Genomic DNA, 22,570 nt, shown 5'->3' with positions numbered 1-22,570 from the left:
GATACCTGATACAAATGTGCCCAATAAACACATCTTACTCAATTGAATTAAGTAAGATTTTGGTCTAAGAAACTAACTTTTTCAGGGGTGAGGTCAGTTCCTCATCATTGAGTTTCCAACAATACGCAGCGAGACCACACATGAACACTTTTGCACAATTATAAAGCACAGGGTTTGGATGCAGGGCTGGTCATCCAGCATCCAGGATCCACTGGCTTAGGCTGGGCCTGTACGTATCTAGCCAGGCATCTGTGCTGGGTAGAAAAAGCCTTGAGAGCTTGACAGATTTCCCATCTCTGCTCCAGATCAGATGGTTCAACTCTCTGAGGCATAAAGAAATGTCATTTTTTAAGACCCATAGGACAAAAAAAATTGTGTATCCTTCTATGATAACCCATTTAATGTTCAACAAACCTTAAAACAGGAATTTATGTACTGAACATAAATATAAAATCCTTGGAGTCCCCAAATCATTAGCAGTAACTTATTCTAATAATATCTGTCTTCATTAACAGGCTCAGAAGTAAAAGTCTAAGTTGAAGGGTCCCTGGCACAGCCGTGTATGACTTCTTGAGGCCATCAGTAACAGACCTGACAGGAAAAAAAAAACACAACTCTGCAGTATAGGAAAAACAGATGTCCTGCCAAAAATGTTTTCATAATTTCCTTATTGTGTTGTATAAGAGACAACATTTTAGTGACTATGGAAAACAATACACAGGAAATGAATGAGAAATGATCAAGAAATGCTGCTGTCCTAATTGTTATTAAATACTGAGTAAAAAACTAAGTTGAAACTATCTTTGTGATAATTCACAATACTTCACTACACAGAATAATAAGTACTAAAAATATGACTCAGTTCTCTTCAGTTACACTACTAAATATCAAAGAATTCGTGTATTATACCTCCAAGAAAAAGGTGAATTTCGATTTTCATCATTGATTACCATATTTATTACTTTCTTCCACTAAAGGTAATCAATCATTTAGAGAATCAGGTCCAATGACAAGCTGACTTAGCAAAAGGAAGCTGTGCCGACATTGAAATAACCACTTATAAAGAGGAACCTAGTCATGTATTAACCAAAAACACATTAGCAAAAATTTTAGGAACAGGAATTAAAAACTAGAAGAGCCAAAAATAAATCTTTATTTCCATCTTCTCGTAAAAGCAAATTACCTGAATATTAAACACAAACTCCTTTCGACAGTTTTTAAATTTCTAGTTTCATTCAGAAAAATACATATTTTATTAAATGGAGATCTACCTGAGTCTTTTGTGTATTTCCTAACAGAAAAGGGATTTCTTTTAGAGAACACTGTAAATGAAGTAAAAGAAAAATCCTCCCAGTGCGGATTTTTTTTCTACTTTTAAAAACAATGGCTACTCAGGGAAGGGAACAGCTCAGTGGTAGAGCATGTGCTTAGCACGTATGAGGTCTGGGGTTAAATCCCCAGCACTGCCATTAAAATGAAGAAACCAATAAGCCAATAAATAAATATCTAATTACCTCCCCACCAAAAAAAAAAAATTAAAAACAAACAAACAATGGCTGTTATTGCACAACACCAGTCAGAAATAGTAAAAAGGATCGCCGTTTGCATTTCCATCCCACACTCACAAAATTTACTAGAATACAGTATGGCAATAATTAAGCTATTAAAAAATAAAACAGCCCAATCTTTCTCTATATTTCCTCAAATATAACAGGACACTCTGTGTTGCTCTGTGTTAGTGTAGTCTGCACACATTATTGTGCCTATGTATGGAACTGCTTTAAAAACTACTTTAAAATGGTAGTAATTCCAAACTAAAAACATGTTTCTTTTATTGAGCTTTAGTATTAGCAATCTGGTGAAAGTTATTATGCAAACTCTTGACACTGACTGCTCTCTGTCAATGAGTAACATTCAAAATATTTTGGTTCTACGATATGTTCCAAGAAAAACAAGCCCTATAAAAACAACTAACAATATTAACAAACAAAATTCCATCTTACAAAGTCAACGATGTTACCAAAGAAGAGATGCCAAGGATTTCTTTTTATAAAAGCAGACTCAAAAGGAAGATGTGTACATGAAATCAGTATTTTTAAGGAGGAGAGACTGAAAGGAACTTTTTCAAGGCTTGATTTAAGAAAAATACATATGTAGCATATTACTGCAAGCAAGATTTCATTGTTTTTATAAAAAAATTTTAAAGAAGCTGAATTACTCTCTCTCTCCTAAACTCCATTTAAGAAAAATAAACTTCTACCTAGTATGAAATCTTTCACAAACTCTAAGAAATGCCATGTGAACTGGAATTTAAATTTGTTATAATTTCTATATAAAAAAAACCCCATAAAATACAGAGTCTTAGTTGAGGAAAATGAAAAAGTTCTGGGGAAGTTGGTGGTGATGGTTCCACAACAATGAGAATGTACTTAATGCCACAGAACTGTGCTTAAAATGGCTAAAATGGAGACATAGGTCAAGATGACAGAGTGGTAGGACCACGAGCTTGCCTCTCCTCGTGACTACAACGAAACCACAACTGAATGGTAAACAACCATCGGAAAAAGACTGGAACCTAGCAAAAAAGATCTTCTGCAATTGGAAACATAAAGAGGGAACCACAGCAGGACAGTAGGAGGGGCGTGCTCGCAATATAATTGGTCCCCAGACCCCCTAGGTGGGCGACCCACAAGCTGAAGATTTGTTAAGTCGCAGAGGCCCTCCCACAGGAGTGAGTGCTCAAAGCCCCATGTCAGGCTCCCCAGCTCGGGTCCCGGCATTGGGAAGAGAAGCAGATCCCAGGACATCTGGTTTTGAAGGCGAGGGGGGCTTGACTATGGGAGCCTCATGGACCTGGGGGAAACGGAGACTCCATTTGCTTGAGAAGTGTACACAGAAACTCACGTGCACAAGTTCCAAGGGCAGAGGCAGTGATTTCATAGGAACCTGGGCCAGACCTGCCTGCTAGATTTGGACGGTCTCCTGGGGAAGTGGGGGATGGCTGCAGCTCACTCAGGGCACATAAAGCTGGTGGTGGACATTCCAGGAGTGTTAATCTACAGGAGCTTTCCTGGAGGCTGATATCCTAATTGGATCATTAGCACCAAGACCTAGCCCCACCCAACAGCCTGTAGGGAAGCCTCAGGCCAAACAACATACAGGGTGGGAACATAGCCACATCCAGCAGCAGACTTCCTAAGCCACAAAGGCCTCTAGACAAAGCCCTCTAGACAAAGCCCTACCCACCAGAGGTCCAGACCAAGCTTCACCCAACAGTGGACAGGCACTGGCTCCTCCTGCCAGGAAACCTGCATAAGCCTCTAGTCCAGCCTCATCCACCAGGGCAGATACTAGAAATAAGAAAACAATAATCCCAAAGCCTGTGGAAGGAATCCACAAACACATAGAAAGAAAGACGATCTGAGGTGGCAAAGAAGTATCTCCCAGGCCAAGGCACAAGATAAAATCCCAGAAGAAGAAATTAAGTGATGAGGAGATAGGTAATTTATCTGAGAAGAGTTTAAAGTAATGATGGCCAAGATGTTCAGAGAACTCAAGAGGAGTATAGATGCACAGAGTGAAGTTTTTAGCAAAGAGTTGGAAAATACAAAGACCTGAGTTGAAGAATAAAATCACTGAAATGAACAATACACTAGAAGGAACCAAGAACAGACTAAATGAGGCAGAAGAACGGATTAGTGAGCTAGAAGACAGATTAATGGAAATCACTACTTCAGAACAAAGAAAAAAGAATAAAAAGGAAGGAGGATAGTTTAAGAGAACTGTAGGACAACATGAGACGCTCTAATATTCGCATTATAGGGGTCCCAGAAAAAGAAGAGAGAGAGAAAGGACCTGAGAAAATCTGGGGAGAGGTAATAACCGAAAACTTCCCCAACGTGGGAAAGGAAACAGCCGCCCAAGTCCTGGAAGCGCAGAGAGTACCACAAAGAATCAATCCAAAGAGGAACACACCAAGAAGGCACATAATCATCAAATTGACAACAATTAAGGATAAGGAGAAAATATTGAAATTAGCAAGAGAAAAGCAATGAATAACATACAAGGGAACTCCCATAAGGTTATCAGCTGATTTTTCAGCAGAAATTCTACAGGCCAGAAGGGAGTGGCAACGATATGTTTAAAGTGATGCAAGGGGGAAACTTACAACCAAGAATACTCTATCCAGCAAGGCTCTCGTTCAGACCAGATGGAGAAATCAAAAGCTTCACAGATAAAAGCTAAAAGACTTCAGCACCACCCAACCAGCTTTACAACAAATGTTAAAGGATCTTCTCTAGTCATCAAAGCATAAGAAAAGAGAACAAAAAGGAGGAGGGAGAAAAAAAAGAGACCTACAAGATTGCTTTGGCTGTTCGAGGTCTTTCATGGTCCCTTATAAATTTTGGAATGGTTTGTTCCAGTTCTGTGAGGAATGTCGCACGTATTTTGATGGGGGTTGCGTTGGATCTGTGGATTGCTTTGGGTAGTGTAGCCATTTTGATAGTGTTGATTCTTCCAATCCAAGAGCACAAGAAATCTTCCCATTTCTTTGTGTCCTTTCACTTTTCAGAGTATAGGTAACCTCCTTGGTTAAGTTTATTTCTGGGTATTTTTTTGTTTTTGATGTAATGGAAATGTCTCTGCCAGTTATAAAATTCTGGTTTTTGAAGTGAAAAAAAAAGTGAATGAAGGGCCTCAAATGGCAAAATATCCTTCTTTTTTATGGGTGAGTTGTATTCCATTACACACACACACACACACATGAATCTCCATTATCTATTCAACTATTGATGTGCACTTAGGATGCTTCCTTATCTTGGCAATTATAAATAATATTGCTGTTAAGAGCAGGGTGTATGTATCTTTTTGAGTTAATTCTTATTTTGTGGTTGGCTTTATTTCTTTGATAACTATGTAAGTTTAAAAAGCTAAAGCTCTAAACGTTCTTAGAATCAATGAACAGTACATACATATAAATTAAAAAATATGTGCAGTGAAAAAAAATGATCAAACCATAAAAGACATAGAAGAAACTTAAAAGACATATTACTAAATTAAAGAAGCCAGTCTGAAAAGGCTACTACAAACTGTACGATTCCAACCAAATGACATTCTGGAAAAGGCACAGCTACAGAAACAATAAAAAGATCACGGTTTCCAGGGGTTTGGGGAGAGGGAGGGAGGGAGGGAGGAATGACTAGATGGAGCACAAGGGATTTTTAAGGCAATGAAATTATTCTGTATGATACTATAGTGGTGGCTACATGTCATTATGCATTTGTGAAAACCCATATTATGTACAACATCAAGAGTAAACCCTAATGTAAACTATGGACTTTGGTTGCTAATAATGTGCCCATGTTGGTTCATTGATTGTACCAAACATGCCACACTGATGAGGGATGTTGAAGACAGGGAAGTATATATGTGTGGGTGGGGAGGGCTATGTAGGAACTCTGTATTTTCTGCTCAATTCTGTTGTGAACCTGAAACTGCTCTAAAAGAATACAGTCTATTAAAAAAAAAAAAGATTCAAAGTCATCCACAGTTAGTGGTTGAAACTGAACCTCAAGCATTTAACAGCTTCTTTTAAATATGTGTAATTCATGGATACATTCTCACTATTTTTAAAATAAAAAGTCATAGAAGTAAAAAAAAAAAAAGGCTAAAATGGTCAATTTTATGTTATGTATATTTTACCACACAGAAAAATAAAGCATCTATGAATATTCTTACCAAAAACAAACAAACCCAAAAGGGTTTGCTTGAAAATAACTAGTTGTACATCTATGATCAAAAATCTTTCTCTTTCTGGAAAAGTATTCTCTCCCTCCAAGCTCAAAGCTTCAGGACAGATGCTCACTGAGGGGAGATGAGGGACCTATGGCTCATCAGTTAAGATTAACCCCAATAAAAATTGGGGTGAAAGAAGCTGAGGCAGGTCACCCCACAACTACCGACAGACACCAGATGTGGCTGCAGGAAGAAATGCACAAAGAAAGGAGGAGAGTTCACAACCCTTGCTGTGCATTTTGGCTGACTGGTGAAGCCTATAGATCCCTTTAGAGTAATATTTCAGGATGTATAATATATGTAAGATTTTTTGGGAATACAGTTATAAAAATATTTTAAAATTGTAATATAGGTATATATGTGATTCTTCACCAATGTGTTAATATACTAGATTTAGTAGTGAGTCTAGTAACTACTGTCATTTGGAAGATAGTAATCTTTCAAGACATCTGCAGATGTAACACCAGTAAACAATATTTCTACTGATAACAAATTCCCAGGCACTGTTAATACTACTGTAGTTGGTAGCCTTCATTCACAGATTTAGGAAACGATAAATTTCAGTTGGAGCCAAGTGAAAACAACATGCAACTTTTTGGTATCCAAGTTCAATGGGCCTCCATCTCAATTCTCTCCACAGATCCTTTAGGGGTCGGTCCATGGAGCCCTTGCACTGTTGGGGTCCAGGACAGTTGTTCTACGTGTGAAATGAATAAACTCAATCCAGTAACAAACACAATGGGATTCTGAACATATGAATATAATTCACAAGATATTTTTATGCTTGCTAAGCAAAATGGCCATTTCTACACACTGGATGTACTTGTTTGCAGTGTAAAGATGCAGAAGGTGCTGCCAGATGCACAGGATGGGAGCAGCAAGCAAGCTGTTGATTTCAACAGCACAGAAAGGATACTGTTCACTACTACCAAAGTTATCAGAGAATTCCCTGCAGGAGGAAGGTCGAGAAAGCTAATTTTCTATAAGCTCGGTAGAGAGCAACAGAAATACATTTGACAGTTTTTAAAGCCTGACACTTGGGTAGGAAAGCCCATCAAAATTCTCCACCTCGGACCAGAGGGAGATACAAAGGCAAGTTTCATCTGATAAACATGCCAGCAGTATTTTCTAGAAAGCTTAGTAAAATTCACATCTCCATTCCCCTAAACATTCGATGTAGAAAATAATTACCTAAATTGTTTACTTTTCTAGTTTTTACATGAATGCTCACAACTGAATAGACATCTAAATTAACCCCTTTTTCTATACTCACTTCTGGGCATCCTGCTATAGACTACTGAACCCTCATAAAAGAGGGTCAGGTCACTTAGAAGCAGCCTTTGGTGGTCTAAGGATAAAACACTGCAGTTCTTTTTTAAGGCCAATTCAGTGTAATTTTTTAAAAAATGATTTTTAACTTAAAACCACATCATTCTGAAGGTGGCAGTTACTTGTGCTAGAAGTAAATGTATGTAACCGATTTAGAACACAGTCCCATCTTCTGAGAGATCTGTGCCTACAACATAACCCTTTTCCATAGGAAAGAGGTAAAGATTTTTCATTTAGTTTGACCTTACAAACTAAACTTTAGACAGATCCATAGTTCTATTACCACCACTATTCAGTATTATTCTTTTGGACTAATTAAAATAATTTTTTCTTGCCTCATTATGTCTTCATAGTTTTGCCTTTAAAAACACCTTATTTACCTCTCTAAATATTTAAAGTCTTAGATTTTGCCTCACTTAGTAAAATTATTTATCTATGAAGGGTTGTCATTATTTAACTTTTTCTTAAACCTCTAATGAAAGTTTGCAAATTTTGTTAATGATTCTCAAAACATTAGTATCATAATTTTTCTTTAAGAAAGTACATTAAAAATAGCAGTACTATTTAAACTTATTATACTAATGATAATGAGGACTCAATTCAATGATTTATTTATTAAAATAAGCCTGTGCTGGAGGGGCAGGGTAGAGGATTAAAAGAACACACAAAAAACCTCACAAAAGTATATAATATGTCCCAGCTCTCAAGTTGCAGACAATCTTATTGGAAAGGCAAGATACCTATGTATGAAATGACTTTCCAAACTGTAGAAAGCATTATCAATGTGCATGAAAATAAACATATACTAGCATGGATATTTATAGGAATATTAAGCCCTCTTTACAATTATTATTACTACTATTATTATAAAGTATAAATTACTTTAATATTAATTACTATTAATATATTAAGGCACTTGAGGTGATTAAAAATTGTACTAGCAGCTAACATTTACTAAGTGCCTTCCCTCTGCCAGGCTCTTTATGCAGTTCTAATCCTTCTAACACAGTTCTGCCAGGTATGTATTATTATCCCTGTTTTTAGAGAGACTGTAAGACGCCTGCCCAACACTGCAGAGTTTGTAAGTAGTGAGACAGAGGTTTGAACTCAAATCTCTTAATTCCCAAGCCCATGCTGCTTCTCATCTCTGTGGGTGGAAATATGATGATTTTTGGAAGGTTTGATTTCTGTTAATATTTCCCATGACAAAAGACAGCAGTTGAGAATCTTAACACTTTCTCTCACAGCAAAAAAACTCACTATTCCATCAATTAAAATTCCAAAATTTTAAATCAACTTATTATATGGTATTTTTGCTCAGAAAAGTTAGGCACATTATTGTAGATCTACCACTATAAAAAGGTAAGCGTAAGCAGGGAGAAATACATTGGCAGGGGTTGGAGAAAGTTGCTGTGGGAACATGGTGGCTGAGAGAAGCATTTACAGTCTTTTCCATGTAAGACTTCAAGGAAAGGAGTCCTTTAAACAAAAAAGGCTGGCAGAGGTCCCATAATGAAATAACTTTGTGAAATGCTACCTATCACATATCCTTCTTGGTAATTCACAATGCACATCAGACCTCCTTCTTTCTAAAACTCAGTGTTGCCCACACCGACTTAGGCACAGGACCTTCCATTCTCTCCCAACTCCACTCTCAACACCCAGTCACTCCCGCAGGGTCTAGAGCAGCACAGCTGTCCAACAGAAACGTCAAGTGAGAGCCACATGTGAGATTTAAAGTTTCCTGGTAGCCAATTTTTTTAAAAAGTGTAATTTATTTTAATATACAGTTGATCCTTGAACAATATAGGTTTGAACTGAGAGGGTCCACTTAGGTACAGATCTTTTTCAACATGTTTATAAATATATACACACAGAACATTGTGTGCAGAACTTGAAGTGGATAGCCTATCCTTACACAGACATAAGGTGAGTGGTATTTAACATAAAATTAATAATGTGTTGGTTTTCTTACTGTCCTATAACTCTGCTTTCAAAGAATTGCATTACTGTGAAGGACAGCTCTCCCTCTTGTTATTGGAGAAACTGCATATCAGCCTATTACCACAGGTAAGTGGTTTTTTAAGAAAAATATAACACTGTTTCCAATACTGTATTATGAATCTAACTGTAATACTGTACACCATACAGATTTTAAAACGACTCATTCATTAGTGTAGCGGTTAGACAACTGGGCCGCAATCCTGTCGATCACACTAAGCACCATAAAGCAATCATACAGCCGCTGCTTCGCTGTCAATGCATGAATCATTCTACCTATATGTAAGTATAAATTTCTTTTTCACATTATCTTTTCCTTTTTGATGTCTAGTGTTAGTGATATAGTAACATCCACAGTGTTTTGTATTACGTTAAGACAATACTGATGTAGGTACTAGCAGACAAGACAATCCATCTTGTGAACAGACGTCGTAAACTTGTGGTATGGATGTATACAGTACAGCGCTCTAAATGCATTTTTTCTTCTTTATGATTTTCTTAATAACATTTTCTTTTTTCTCGCTTACTCTATTTTAAGAATTCAGTATGTAATACATATACCAAATACACGTTAACTTACTGTATGTTACTGATGAGGCTTCCAGTCAACAGCAGGCTATTAGTTAAGTTTTGGGGGAGTAAAAACCTGTATGTGGATTTCTGACTATGTTGGGGGTTGGCTGTTCAAGGGCCAACTGTGTTTTATTTGGTCCAGAATACCCAAAAGATATTTGGGGCAAAATAAAAAAGAATTATTTATTTAGATGATCATTTCAACATGTAATTAATATAAAATTAATGAGATATTTTACATCCTCTTTTTCAAACAAAGCCTTCAAAATCTAGTGTGGACTTTATACTTAAGAGTAAATCACAATTGGTGCTGGCCACACTTCAAGCACTGATAGCCGTATGTGGCAAGGGGCCACCATATTGGACAGGTCAGATCTAGAGATTTTTATAAAACTTAGTTTAGGAAAAACATTGGCCTAGAGGTTCATTTGCCCCTTGTTAGCCCTTATGGATAGCCACAAGGTGGAAATCTTTAAAAATTTAAGAACAGTTGAAGAGGTATGAATATTATTTACCCTAATTATTTATATATGGTTTTCCAAAGGTTTTTGTTTGTGGGATTTGTTTATGGGGGGATGCAGAGTGAAGGGAAGGGAGCTCCCATAACCCTGTTTTCACCAGAATATAACCCCCTCCACATACACACACACACACACACACACACACACACACACACACACACACACACACACATACAGATTTAATTTGGAAAAGAAAAAATGATGAATATTAAGTATCAGTTCCAAAGATAACCCTCATCTAGCCAAACAACTGAAATCCTAATCTTCTAGAAGCAAAGTTAATTTTACATGATTCTTACGTATTTATAAAGACTTTAATATATGTTTCTAAAAATAAGTTATTTCTTCATGTTTGTGTGAAATGATCTTAAATACCTGGGGAAAAAATCCAAAAGTAAATTATTTGGAGATAAAAGCAAACAAACTATTTACAAAAATAGACACTAAAATTAAGGCTGAGAGCTCCTGGATCAGGCACTCTCACACAAGCCTCATAACTGGCTCACAGACCCATTTTTGTAAATAGTGAAATCAAGACTTGCTCTAGGCTCTCAATCACCTGGCAGCTTGTTAAAAATCCAAATTCTCAGGCCCAGACCTACTGGATCAGGAACTCAGGGGGTGTTGAACAAGGTTATCTTGATGCACACTCATGTTTGAGAACCACTAGATCAACACAGAACTAGTATTTAAACCAAATCTGCCTAACTTCAAAAGCTGTACATTTTTTAGAAGTTTTGGGGGGCCGTTTCTTTGGGAGGGGGCTGAGAACTTGTGTGTGTATGTGTGGTAAAATACATATAACATAAAATTCACCATCTTAACCATTCTGAAGTGTACAGTTCAGTAGTATTAAGTACTATCGCATGGTTGTGCAACCATCACCACTAGCCATCTGCAGAAGTCTTTTTCATCTTGCAACACTGAAACTCTATACTCATTAAATGCTAATTCCCCCTTCCTCCTCCCCCCAGCCATTGGCAACTACCATTCTATTTTCTGCCCCTATGAATTTGACTACTCTAGGTAACTCACAGAAGTGGAATCTAGAAGTGGAACCTAGTTTTACCCAACACCTTCAATTGCAGAAAGTTTGGAAAGTACAGAAATGCCTAGGGAAGAACTGAAGATCACTTATGGACTCCACTGCCTAGAGGTGACTGCCATGGACTGAGCTGTGTCCAACCCCCACCCCAAACTCAGGCTGCAACCCTAAGCCCTAATGTGACTGGATTTAGAAACAGGGTCTTTAGGAAGTAATTAAGGTTAGATGAGTTCACCAGGGTAGAGCCGTAATCCAACAGGGCTGATGCTCCTGTAAGAGGAGGAAGAGACTCCAGAGCTCCTGTGGACATTGAGAAGGTGGCCGTCTGCAAACCAGGAAGAGGGCCTTCCCAGCAAGTGAACTGGCTGGCACCCTGATCTTGGACTGCCCAGCCTACAGAACTGTGAGGAAATAAGTTTCTGTTGTTTAAGCCACCCAGTCTACGGTATAGTTGACCCTTGAACAACTTGAAGGCTGGGGCACTGACTGGGCAGTTGGAAAACCTCATATAATTTTATAGTCAGTCCTCTACGTGGACAGTTCCTCTGCATCTGCAGAGTCAACCAACTGAGGATCCCATAGAATTGTATGTATTTAGTGGAAAAAAATCCACACTTAAGTGGACCCATGCTGTTCAAACCCATGTTGTTCAAGGGTCAACTGTATTTATGGTAGCCCGAGGTAATACTTTGGAACATATTTTTTCAGTCTTTTTCTTTAGTTTATTTTTTAAAGTATGTTTTATATTTAAATGGAATCAAACCCCACATGCCTTTTTTCACCTTCCCAGCATTTTCTAAACCTGCACCCTGCAAACTAGTGCTCGCAGGACATTGATTTTTGGAAACTGGGTTTTAAAGTGACATCAGGTTTCTATTGCTAAATTTCTCAGTCTTTTCTATATTAAACTGAGAATATCAAAATGGGAATCTGTTATATTTGATCTCTAAGTGTTTTGGGGGAAAATTCTGTTACATCTCCTGCTACTCTGATAAAAGTCGACTACTGGACAACAAACAGGAAGTTCAAGGGTCAATACTGGCTGACAGGAATAATTAAGACAAAAAGTCAATTTAATTTTCTAAAGGAGCTATTCACTTATTCATTCACTGTTAGCAGACAAGTCTAATTAAACACTGCTTTAATATTGCTTTTTTATAACAATAATTTAAAAAAGCAGTGATAGCTAGGCCCCAAATGGGTGAGGCACTGTTAACCCTTTATATGTCTGATCTCACTTATTCCTTGCAAACTTCCTCTGCGAGGTTAAATTCTCAATCCAGAGGGAGTAACTAAGACACATGCCCCCAGAGAGGTTATGTAATTTACTTGAGACAGCACAGAAAGGAAAAGAGCCAGGGTTAGAACACAGATCTGTCTGGTTCCAAAGCTATTATTAACTAAAATGTTTCTTTCTTTCTTACTCAAATCACTGACTTGCTTGAAAACCCGTTTTGTAATACCTAAAGAAAAATTCAAATAATCTGGCCTTGCATTTAGTGCATTTCACAAATTGATCCCAAAGTCCCATCCCAGCCTCCCTTTTTTCTTCTCTCTCGTCTTCTACAAACTTCTCACTTCATCCAAAGAAGTTTTCTCACTGTCTTGCCCCTCTCATTCACTTCTCACTTAATTTAGTTCTTTCCCACCGGAATTCCTCTGCTTTGCCATCTTCTCCTGGTCAATAAATTCCTTAGGCTCCAGTTCAAATTCCACTTTTTCATATATAACCTTTCACTGGTCATTCTCTCATGCTCCACATCCCAATCCCACTGGCTACACTTTCAAAATAGATCCAGAACCTAACCACATACCACCTCTATCTCCCTAGTCCAAGCCGTCATCACCTCTCCTTTGGCCTCTCTGCTATTGCTCTATTACCCACTACAATCTATTCTTACCCCAACCTCCTGAGTAATCCTCTTAAAACATAAATCAAAACTCTCCAGTGAATCCCCATTTTCCTCACTGTAAAAACAAAAATCCTTTTCTATGCTCAGCTGTGAACGCTCATAATGCCCTACACAACTATCCTCCCTGCCCCCAGACCTCTTTGACCTCTTTCTGATTCTAGCCCTTGCTGACTTACCATGCCCTGAACTCACCAGGCATTCTCATGCCTCAGGCCCTTTGCACCAGCTGCTCTCTGCCTAGAATGTCATCCCTTCAGACAAGGCTTGCCCCTTACTTCTTTCTAGTCTCTGCTCAGAGGATCATGACCTACCATGACTACCCTGCCACCTCCCAGTACTCCACATATTCCTTACCTTGCTTTATTCCACCCCCCATTAACTTACTACAAAGTTTACCTAAGTTTATTGTCTGTCTTCTCATGAGAGCAGGGCCTCCATCTTTTATTCACTGAGGCATCCTGGAGCCTAGAATGGCAGCTGGCACACAGTAGGTGCTCAATAATATTTGCTGAATGAGTAGATGTATGGACATGCTCACACACCTCAGCCAAAGGCTCTCTCCTTTGCTCTCGCTTGTACCACTCATATACTGCTGATCCACCTGGCTGGATCATGTATTCTTGTACCCTCCAAGTACCCTGTACAAAAGTAGCATTTAGTAAATATTTGATGATGAAATATGAGTGCAGTAGCTTTTTCTTTCAGAATAGTTTCAGCAATAATTTTTCAAAATATGACACTTCATTTAGAAAAGAAACATTCTGGAAAACAGTATAAGGAAAAACAGAACACTTAATTTTAAATTAATATTAAAAGGATAGAAAATATTTTAATGGTATATGCATATAATGCATATACTTTATATCACTTTAGGAAATATCACAGTTAAAAGAAATCTAACTATTTTAGATTTAGGAGCATTCCTTTTTATTTTAAATCGTATGAGGAATACTTCCAAATTAAAACCACACAATCAAAAATAACTTTTACTCTCAGAAATCAGGAGGAAAAAAACCTGATTTTGGGGGGGGGGGTAATAGTCTCTACACATGGAAAGAGTTATTTCTAAACCTGAAGACATTTTTCCACATTAAAAAAAAATCTATTATTCTACTTCCTAGGTAAGTTCTGTTTAAAAAACTAAAATTTGCTCTAGAAAACTTTCTCTGACATTAATCCTAACTTTGTAGGCAATACCTTTGTTTGCCAAACTCAAATATAAGGATTTTAAATTTAATCTCTCAAAATGGCATCCAGGTTTCTCCAGTTCTACTATTTATTGAGAAATGATTTCTGAAAAGAATAAATTATAAACTACTCTAAGTTATTTTATATTCATAAAACTTTCACATATATTACACTAAAAGTAAACATTCAATAGCTATGGCTTTATTTTTGTTTCAGGGGACATGCTTAGGGCTTTAAAAATTATTGCTGAAAATCCACTGTTGGGGTGGCCCTAATACTGTAAAATATTTTCTAAGGACAACTGAATACCAATTCTAAAACGAAAACTTAACCAAGAAACCAGATAAACTGTCTTTTAAAAAAAATTGCAATAAAAATCTGAAATATACCAAAAGCAACTCTTAAAGATGGTTGATTTTAACACATATAGTAGCAGTCTTGATACGCCTTAGTTAGGTTTGAAATATTTAGTCTACGTAATAAATTTTGAAAATCTCTCCCGTATTACGCTCACCACAAGATCATGAAATTCATCTCCCCAGATTAGGTTTACCACTAATAAGCAGTGAGATGGTTGGTTCTCATTGGGAGAGGAGGAGAACTCAAGTTAGTTCTGACAGCCTGGCATGAAGAACGCAGGCACTACCTCAGACTGCTCAGAGAGCAACTTAATGCTCAAGACTACAGGTCAGCCCCGGTAAACTAAAAACTCCACGGTGAGAATGTTTCATGACCTTTTCATTACTGTTGTCTACTGCGGCTCAGCTTTCCTGTAGAGTCAAAAAGAAAAGAAAAAATCCTTTTGACACGTCATCTTACTAGCCTTATATTCAACCTACAGCACTGCCTCTTTAAAAGAATGTTTCTTTAAAGCAAATCACACTTTGTACATTTTAAGTACTTTCCCCCAAGTCTGTACTATAAGCACGGTGCTTACACTGACAACATTCCAAGCAACGGAACAACCTGAGCTACATCATATCATGTTTAAATTAAGGTTCTAAGTGTTCTCTTTCCCAATTAGGGATTTTTGTAAGTGAAAGATATGATTCACAATCCCTGATTGCTCCCAAGGATAGAGCCAAATGGTCCCCATGTTTGACTCACCATACTATGCAAAAAAACCTGAATTACCTGCAGAAGGAGCAAAATAACTGCTCTGACCTAAAACTTGACTATCGACATAAGATTCTGGTTTTTTTGGTTCCCATTTTGATTTATCAATAAAACACTACTTTTCTTTATCACCCTGTTGAAACAAAGGTCATCCAATTTTAAGACCTCAAAATGTTTAACTTGTAGGCAGTCATTTGTAGATTGAATGTATACATGGGCTAAATACCAATGGCAAAAAATATGATGCATGGATCTGCAACATATATTCAAATCCCAGCTCTGCCCCTCAGTAATGTAACCTTGGGCAAGTTATTTAGCATTTCTAAACCTCCGATCCACTATATATAAAATAGAGACAAACCTACCTACAGGGTATTATGAGAATGAATGTTAAGGTTTAACAAATATTACTTCTCTTTCCCCCCATTTTCTCTCTTGTGAACATGTCTCAATCACAGGTCAGGACATCAAGTTTAAATTCTGATGATACAAGGAAGCACCCTGGATTTTAGCTGAACTGAAATAAGCCTTTCCTAGAAAGGCAATACCTTTCATACCTCATTCCCTCACATTCTCACATTCAGGATTTTTATTTCAGGTAGTATGAGTGAGTGTTCAATATGTCTGTAAGATAAGCCAAAGAACCCACAAAAACAGAAAATGTTCAATTTTACAACTTTATTAAAAAGAAATATATGATCAAATCACAACTATATAAATTAAAATTGATTAGGATTAAGTGGAAGGGGAACCTGGGTTTCAGATCTGATAGTGAGGTCTCCAGATCTTTTCCGTAATGGAAGCACATATGAGGTAAGGGGAGGAAAAAAAACCATCAAAGCCCCTAGTGGCTTCTCCCCAAGACCTCTTTCTTCCATTTTCCCACATGACACATGTTGATGGCCCATGAGCTCTCCTGAACCACACTGTACATGGTAAGCCACCCCAGCAGAGCCACCTCCTGGGCCCATCTCCACTCAGCAAGGGACCACTTACAAGGTTCCATTTTAGGGTTTTCCTTTCAAGTCCACACCTCATTCCTTCTCTGTCAGCTCTCCCACTTCTCCACACTCATTTAACCACCCCCTACTTCCTGCTAGACCCTTACTCACTGTATTTTCCACTTCTTCTACAGGACATCACTGCTGACGAGAACCATGGCACTCATATGTTACCTAATTCAAGCTGCCTCATTACAGCTAAGGACCATTCCCTTTTCTCCATCTTCCCCCATCTGATACACTCCACAGATGTACTCCTCTCAAACTCAAAACCTTTTGCCTCTGCCCCTGACAAGTGACCTTGCTAACTTCTCAGGAAAGATGACAGACCTCTATTTTGAATCCTATCATCTACCCTGCTCTAATTTTATTTCACTGTTCCTTATTCTGCAGGCAATTTGGGGAACGGAGGAACCTTATGAAAAGATGAATGACAGCATTCCGAGGAAAGAATAGAGAAAGGAAGGCTAAGGGAAGTGCTACAAAGTTCTACTTGGTATTATCTGAAAAAAAAATTTTTTTTTAATGGTTTTCCTTTATTTCCCTCCCTCCCTGCCCTATAATCTGATTGTTCTTATCACCCACTGAGATCAGAGTGTATAAGGCATTGCTGATCTCTACCTATCTCCAGAAATGGTTTTTCCTTTGGTTCCCATCATTCTGCTCTGCCTGGGTTGTCTAAGTTCTTACTTAGCAAATGTTCACTGAGTGCCCAGCTTGTTTTAAATGTTATGCTAAAGGCTTCAAATAAGTCAGTGAAGAGAGAAACAAAATCTAAAGTTTCTTGGTCCCACTCCAGAACCTCTGTGTTGCTGTTATGCCTCTTCACGTTTGGGTTAAGAGGGGAGTGTGCAAATAACCTCTGTACCTGCCACAAATGTTTAAATGTTAGTTTATTTCTTCGACTGTGATAAAACGTATGTAACGTTTGCCATTTAAGTGTACAGCTCGTTGCTTTAAGTACATTTACACTGTTGTACAACTGTTGTCATGATCTAGTTCCATTACTTAAAAAAATTTTTTTTCAAATGTGTTGCAATTTTATTTATTTATTTTGGGGGGGGTAATTAGGTTTACTTGTTTATTTTTAGAGATATTGGGGATTGAACACAGGACCCTGTGTATGCTAAGCAAGCACTCTACCACTTGAGCTATACCCTTGCCCCCTCCATTACTTTTTCATCATCCCCAGTCGAAATTCTCTACCTATTAACTTTTTATTAATCAAAAGTGATTTTCATGGCTGAATTTATAGGTCCACCCCCATTGTCTTCTCCTGATTTCCTACCCAGTAACATTCCAAGGTTCATCATTGTAATCACCCCCTTGCAACCACCCTCAATTCTCCTAGCTCCTTTCTTCCTGTCAGGCCTGGGGGTGCAAAACTCCGATCTTTGTTGAACCCATCCACTGGCTGCTCTTTGCACACCTTGTAATAGATGAATGTTGCTGGCAGAAAACCACACAGCTAATTGGGTTGATTGGTTTCACCTTAAATTCAGACCCCAAGCCACATCTAGGCATTCAATAGTGCCCAACAATCTCACATCGTGTCTCAGTGAGTTCAGTGTCCAAGGCAAGGTGTTGTCCTCACCTCAAACCATCCACATCTCTTCCTCCTATAGTTTAAGTTGCTGGCCTTGCCTTAGACTTAACTGAGAAAGCAGAATCCATCAGAACAGAAAGCCCTATATTCCACCTCCAGTTCATAAACTTGCACCCAGATTCTGCCTTCTCTCCTGCTACACTGCAAGTCATCTTGCTCCCATCAAAGGCAAACCCTCTTCTTGTGTTCTGAATTCCTCAAGAATTTTGCTCCTTTGGGAGTCTTATCTTTCTTCTGCATTAGTCTCTTTCCTATTAGATAGTATTTCCAGCCTACTTGAAAATGCTCTTATATTTACTATCATTAAAAAAAAAAAAAAAAAGGCGCTTCCTTATGACTAGGGCATTTCGCTTTACACCAGAAATTGACACACTGTAATTGACTATACTTCAATTTTAAAAAAAGCGCTTCCTTGACCCCACATCTCTCTCCAACCACTGCTGTGCGGTTTCTGTCCTCAGTTTATGGCAAAGCAAGCAGTTGATGTTCACCTCACTCCCATTCTCTCAGTGCATTCCAATCTGGCTTCTGTCTCCATATGCCACTGAAGCTACTTGTCAAGACAGCCAAATCCAAGTGGAATTTCTCTATCCTCACTGTTTAACTTCTCAGCAGTATTTGGCAGAGCAGACCATTCTCTCTTTTCTTGCAAAGAATAATTCACTGTCCCGCTTTAATGCTAAACTCTCCCAGTCTCCTTTGCCCAACCTTTACCCATTGGTACTTTTAGCTTAGGCCAGGAACTTGAAGGAATCCTTGATCCCTCCCTCCCTCCCACAGCCAACCTATTAAGCAAATACTGATTCAACCTCCAAAATATACCTGAAACCCATCATCTACTCCGCTCCATCTTCACTGCCACTGTACTTGCCTAAGATACTATCAGTCTTGAGCTGACCTCAAGTTAGCCCCCTAACTGCCCTCTCTGCTTCCTCTCTTCCTCCAAAGAGCAGCCAGTGATATTTAAAAACACATACCACTGCCTTAATTAAAGTCCTACAATAGCTTCTCATTTTCATTAAAATAACACCCCCAAACTCCTGTACACCCTAATACAAGAGGCCTTGTGTGACCTTGCCAACTCCAACTCATTCCATTCTCCTCCTGCTGCTCTCCGTTCTAACATATAGGCCCTTCTGGGCCTTTCAGGTCTTTGCACTTGTCCCCAGGCCAGGAATGTCTCCCCAGCTTTTCACATGGCTAATATAAGCTCACGTTTCAAGTCTCCGCTCAAATGTCACCTCTTCAAGGGACACTCCTTGACTCTTACTAGCCATTCCCTATGACACACTTTTGTAGCTCCACCAGATTATTAATCTCTTTTAATTTTTCTTAATCTCTAACTATCTTGAATATTTGTGTTTACTTATTTCCCATTTTCCCCACTATACTATAAATTCCATGAGGGCAGAGATCTTGTCTGTCCTGAATTCCACTAAAGGCTACTTTAAAATAAAGAATCTACTCTTTCCCTCTGAGCAGGTTTATTTTAGATTTCCTCTCCTTTCAAGCTTTATAGGATTTAGTCAAAGAATATAATTACTTTGGCATTCACCACATAAAACAAGAGGAGAAAAACCACAGGGGACAGCCAAAGACTAGAACTCCACCCACCCACTAGTCTAGACAGAACAGACTGCACACAGGTATTCAACAGCTGCCCTTAAGAAAATTTTTCAAAATGTGGAAGAACAGAGAAGTGTGGATAAATGCAAAGATCATATAATTTTGACACCTGCACCAAAAATCAAAGTTTTCATTCTCTCGAGCAATTACTAAATACAACGGTGACTTCAGAATAAAAAAATAAAAGCACAAAATAACTAAAGTATGTGGTCCTTGCTCCAGAGAGGTGAATGATTTCATCACTGACGTGGTTCTCTCTCATGTTGGTCTGGCTGGCTATTCATCAGCTGCTCTGGGTGTTTCTTCCTGACCTTCTGTGTCTTTAATATGCATACTGTTCTCATCAAGCCACGGGTTTATAATAATTTCCCCATCCTACTTCCCAAAACCTAAGACAGCTTCACAATTCAAAATTCTCAGTAGAATGAAATGATAGTTTTTAAAAAGCACTGGTATTTTAAAGCCTTAGGATACTTCAAACTTGCTTTCTGCAAGGAAAATTTCAAAAATTTGATAAATGGCAGAGAAAAATAAAAGTGAGAATAATATGAGCAATAAAACTGTGCTGAAGCTCAAAATGATATGGGCCTCAAGCCTCACATTCCAGTTCAAAAAAGCCAGCAGCACAGTGCATAGTGTAGTATAGTGCTGTTCTGAATGTGTGTCTGTGCTACAATGGAATCATCTGCAGAGCGCTAGAATTACAGGGTCCTACACATTTGGATTTAGGGGATCCTACATGAGCCATGAGCCAGAATTTCAAAATTGGAGGTTGTCAGGAGCATCAAGAAGTTGAAAGTCAGAGTCTTAAAACTGAGATTGCCCAAAACATTAGACCTTTGGGGGAAAAAAACCCCCATCTGTCCTTAACAATGGATGTTACAAATCTGTATTGTAAAACATCTCCCCAGTTGATTCTAATGCTTAGATTTGGAAACCACAGGTATTGAGGCAAAAAACACAGCTTTTGGGATCCACTCAATTCTACCATTTAAAACTGCAAGAGACCTTGAACAACTCCACTACCTCGGCAAACATTATTAGTTCCTCCCCTGGTAAATAGATAATAAAAATCAATACTGTAGAACTGATACAACAAACAGGCATTAAAAAAAAGCACCAAAGTCCTGGCATAAAAGTGTTCAATACATGATAGGTTTTAAAGGGCCTAAAACATCTACTACAGTGTTTGTAAACACAAGGACACACTTAATGGTGCCACTATGTTACTTTTATCCACTAGATATTAACTATTTACTTTCCACCTCTGTGGACTCCTAGAGAGATTAGAGCTTTACAGACTTTTTTCTCAAGAATCTTTTCAGTAACAATTGAAAACAAAGTTAAAACCCACACATATGTTAATACACAGCTAGTACAGGGCATATAAATACTTATATGGATGCTTTTAAGGAGACAATAAGTGGGAGAATGAAGACGTCTGATACTGATGAGAAAGAGATGATCCAAAACAAAGTGCAACTATTTTTCTTTTTAGAAAGGGAGAGGAAAAAAGTCTCGGGAGTGTTTCAAGGCGACTTTAATTTTTCAGATCAGAGTTCTAAGAAACTGTCTTAATTTACTATCATTTGGGATAGGTAATATGAAAGCCAACAATAAGTTTCAAATGACAGGAACCCATCACCTTCCCACAATTTGACAACTAGAGAAATGTCTCTCCAGGGTTGTTTGAAAACACAACTAAAAAAATAAAACTAACGTGGGTACTATAGAGAACCATGTTACTGGAAAACAGACAGACTCTGCCTTCGACTTTCTTTTTCTTTCTTTCTTTTTTTTTTTTTTTCTCCTCGAATTTTGTAGCTTGGTTTGACTCTATTCAAAATTAACTAGAGGAGGATGAAGGAAAACCCTCCATGCCCTGTCCCGAGCCAGGCCGGGGAAGACAAAGCAGTCCAGTTTCAGGCCGAGGGAAGGCGACGGAAAGCCCTCCCCTCCAATTTTGGCTGGGGGGATGCGGGTTCAGGGAGGGAACCCCTCGGTTGCAAGGCTCGACCCTCAGCCCACTTCCTTCCTCAAACACAAGTGGTAAAAGGGACAAGACGCCGCCAGCCCCAGCCCCTTACCCCTACGGGCCGGCGGCCTCATCTTTTGAGTCTGGGGGCCCCGGGCCCATGCACACGTAGCCCCGACACCCCGGACCTCCCGGCGCTCGGGCCGGCGAAGCGTCCACGAAGGGCGCCGCCCGAGCCGCCAGGGAAGATGGCGCCCGCGGAGCAACTGCGCCACCAGCCCTGGCGACGGGCCAGGCCCAGCGCCATCTTAGCGCCTTCCAACCGCTCCCCGACCCCACCCCACACAACCCCGCAAGAGCCCGCATCCGGAGCGATCCGGGGGGAGGGCGAGAACCGCGTCAGGCCCGCGCACTCTCGGCCAAAAGAGTGCCACCCAGCCTCTTGTCTCTTCAGACTGGTCGCGCGGGCCCCGAAGGAGGCGCCTGGCTGGGCCGTGGGTCCTCCGCGCGGCGCAAAGGCTCGCCAGGGCCCGGCCGCGGGTCGTCGGCGCTGCTTCGGGCCCAGGCAGCTAGGCGACGGGGAAGGGCCGGTGCAGCCGGCAGGCGCGCACCGGGAACTGGGCTGGACCGGGAACTGGGCACCGGGCCGCGGCGGCAGGCCGGCCCCAAGCTCTCCCTGCCGCGGCCCGGCCCGGCCCCGCTCTCTCCGCCGCGGCAGCCCGCAGGAGCGGAGGGAAGGAGGAGGAAGCCAGGATGAAAAATAAACCCTGTCCCGGCCGTCGCCTCCCTCCCACCCGCTCCCCTCCCCCTCAAGACGCGGGGTCCATTTTGCCGAGAAGAAAGAAAATGCGATTCACACCCAAGAGCTTCCGAGAGAGAA

The 22,570-nt window shown here is 39.5% G+C and overlaps 1 protein-coding gene across 3 annotated transcripts in view; it reads right to left on the bottom strand.

Moving 5' to 3' along the window:
- Positions 1-22,570, bottom strand: part of BICRAL (BICRA like chromatin remodeling complex associated protein) — an 84,651-nt gene that overhangs the window by 39,515 nt on the left and 22,566 nt on the right. The gene's annotated exons all lie outside the window — the stretch shown is intronic.

This window comes from Camelus dromedarius, chromosome 19 (genome assembly GCF_036321535.1).
Source record: "Camelus dromedarius isolate mCamDro1 chromosome 19, mCamDro1.pat, whole genome shotgun sequence".
In the NCBI taxonomy this organism is placed as follows: domain Eukaryota; kingdom Metazoa; phylum Chordata; class Mammalia; order Artiodactyla; family Camelidae; genus Camelus; species Camelus dromedarius.
This window is presented reverse-complemented; position numbering and strand designations above follow the sequence as displayed.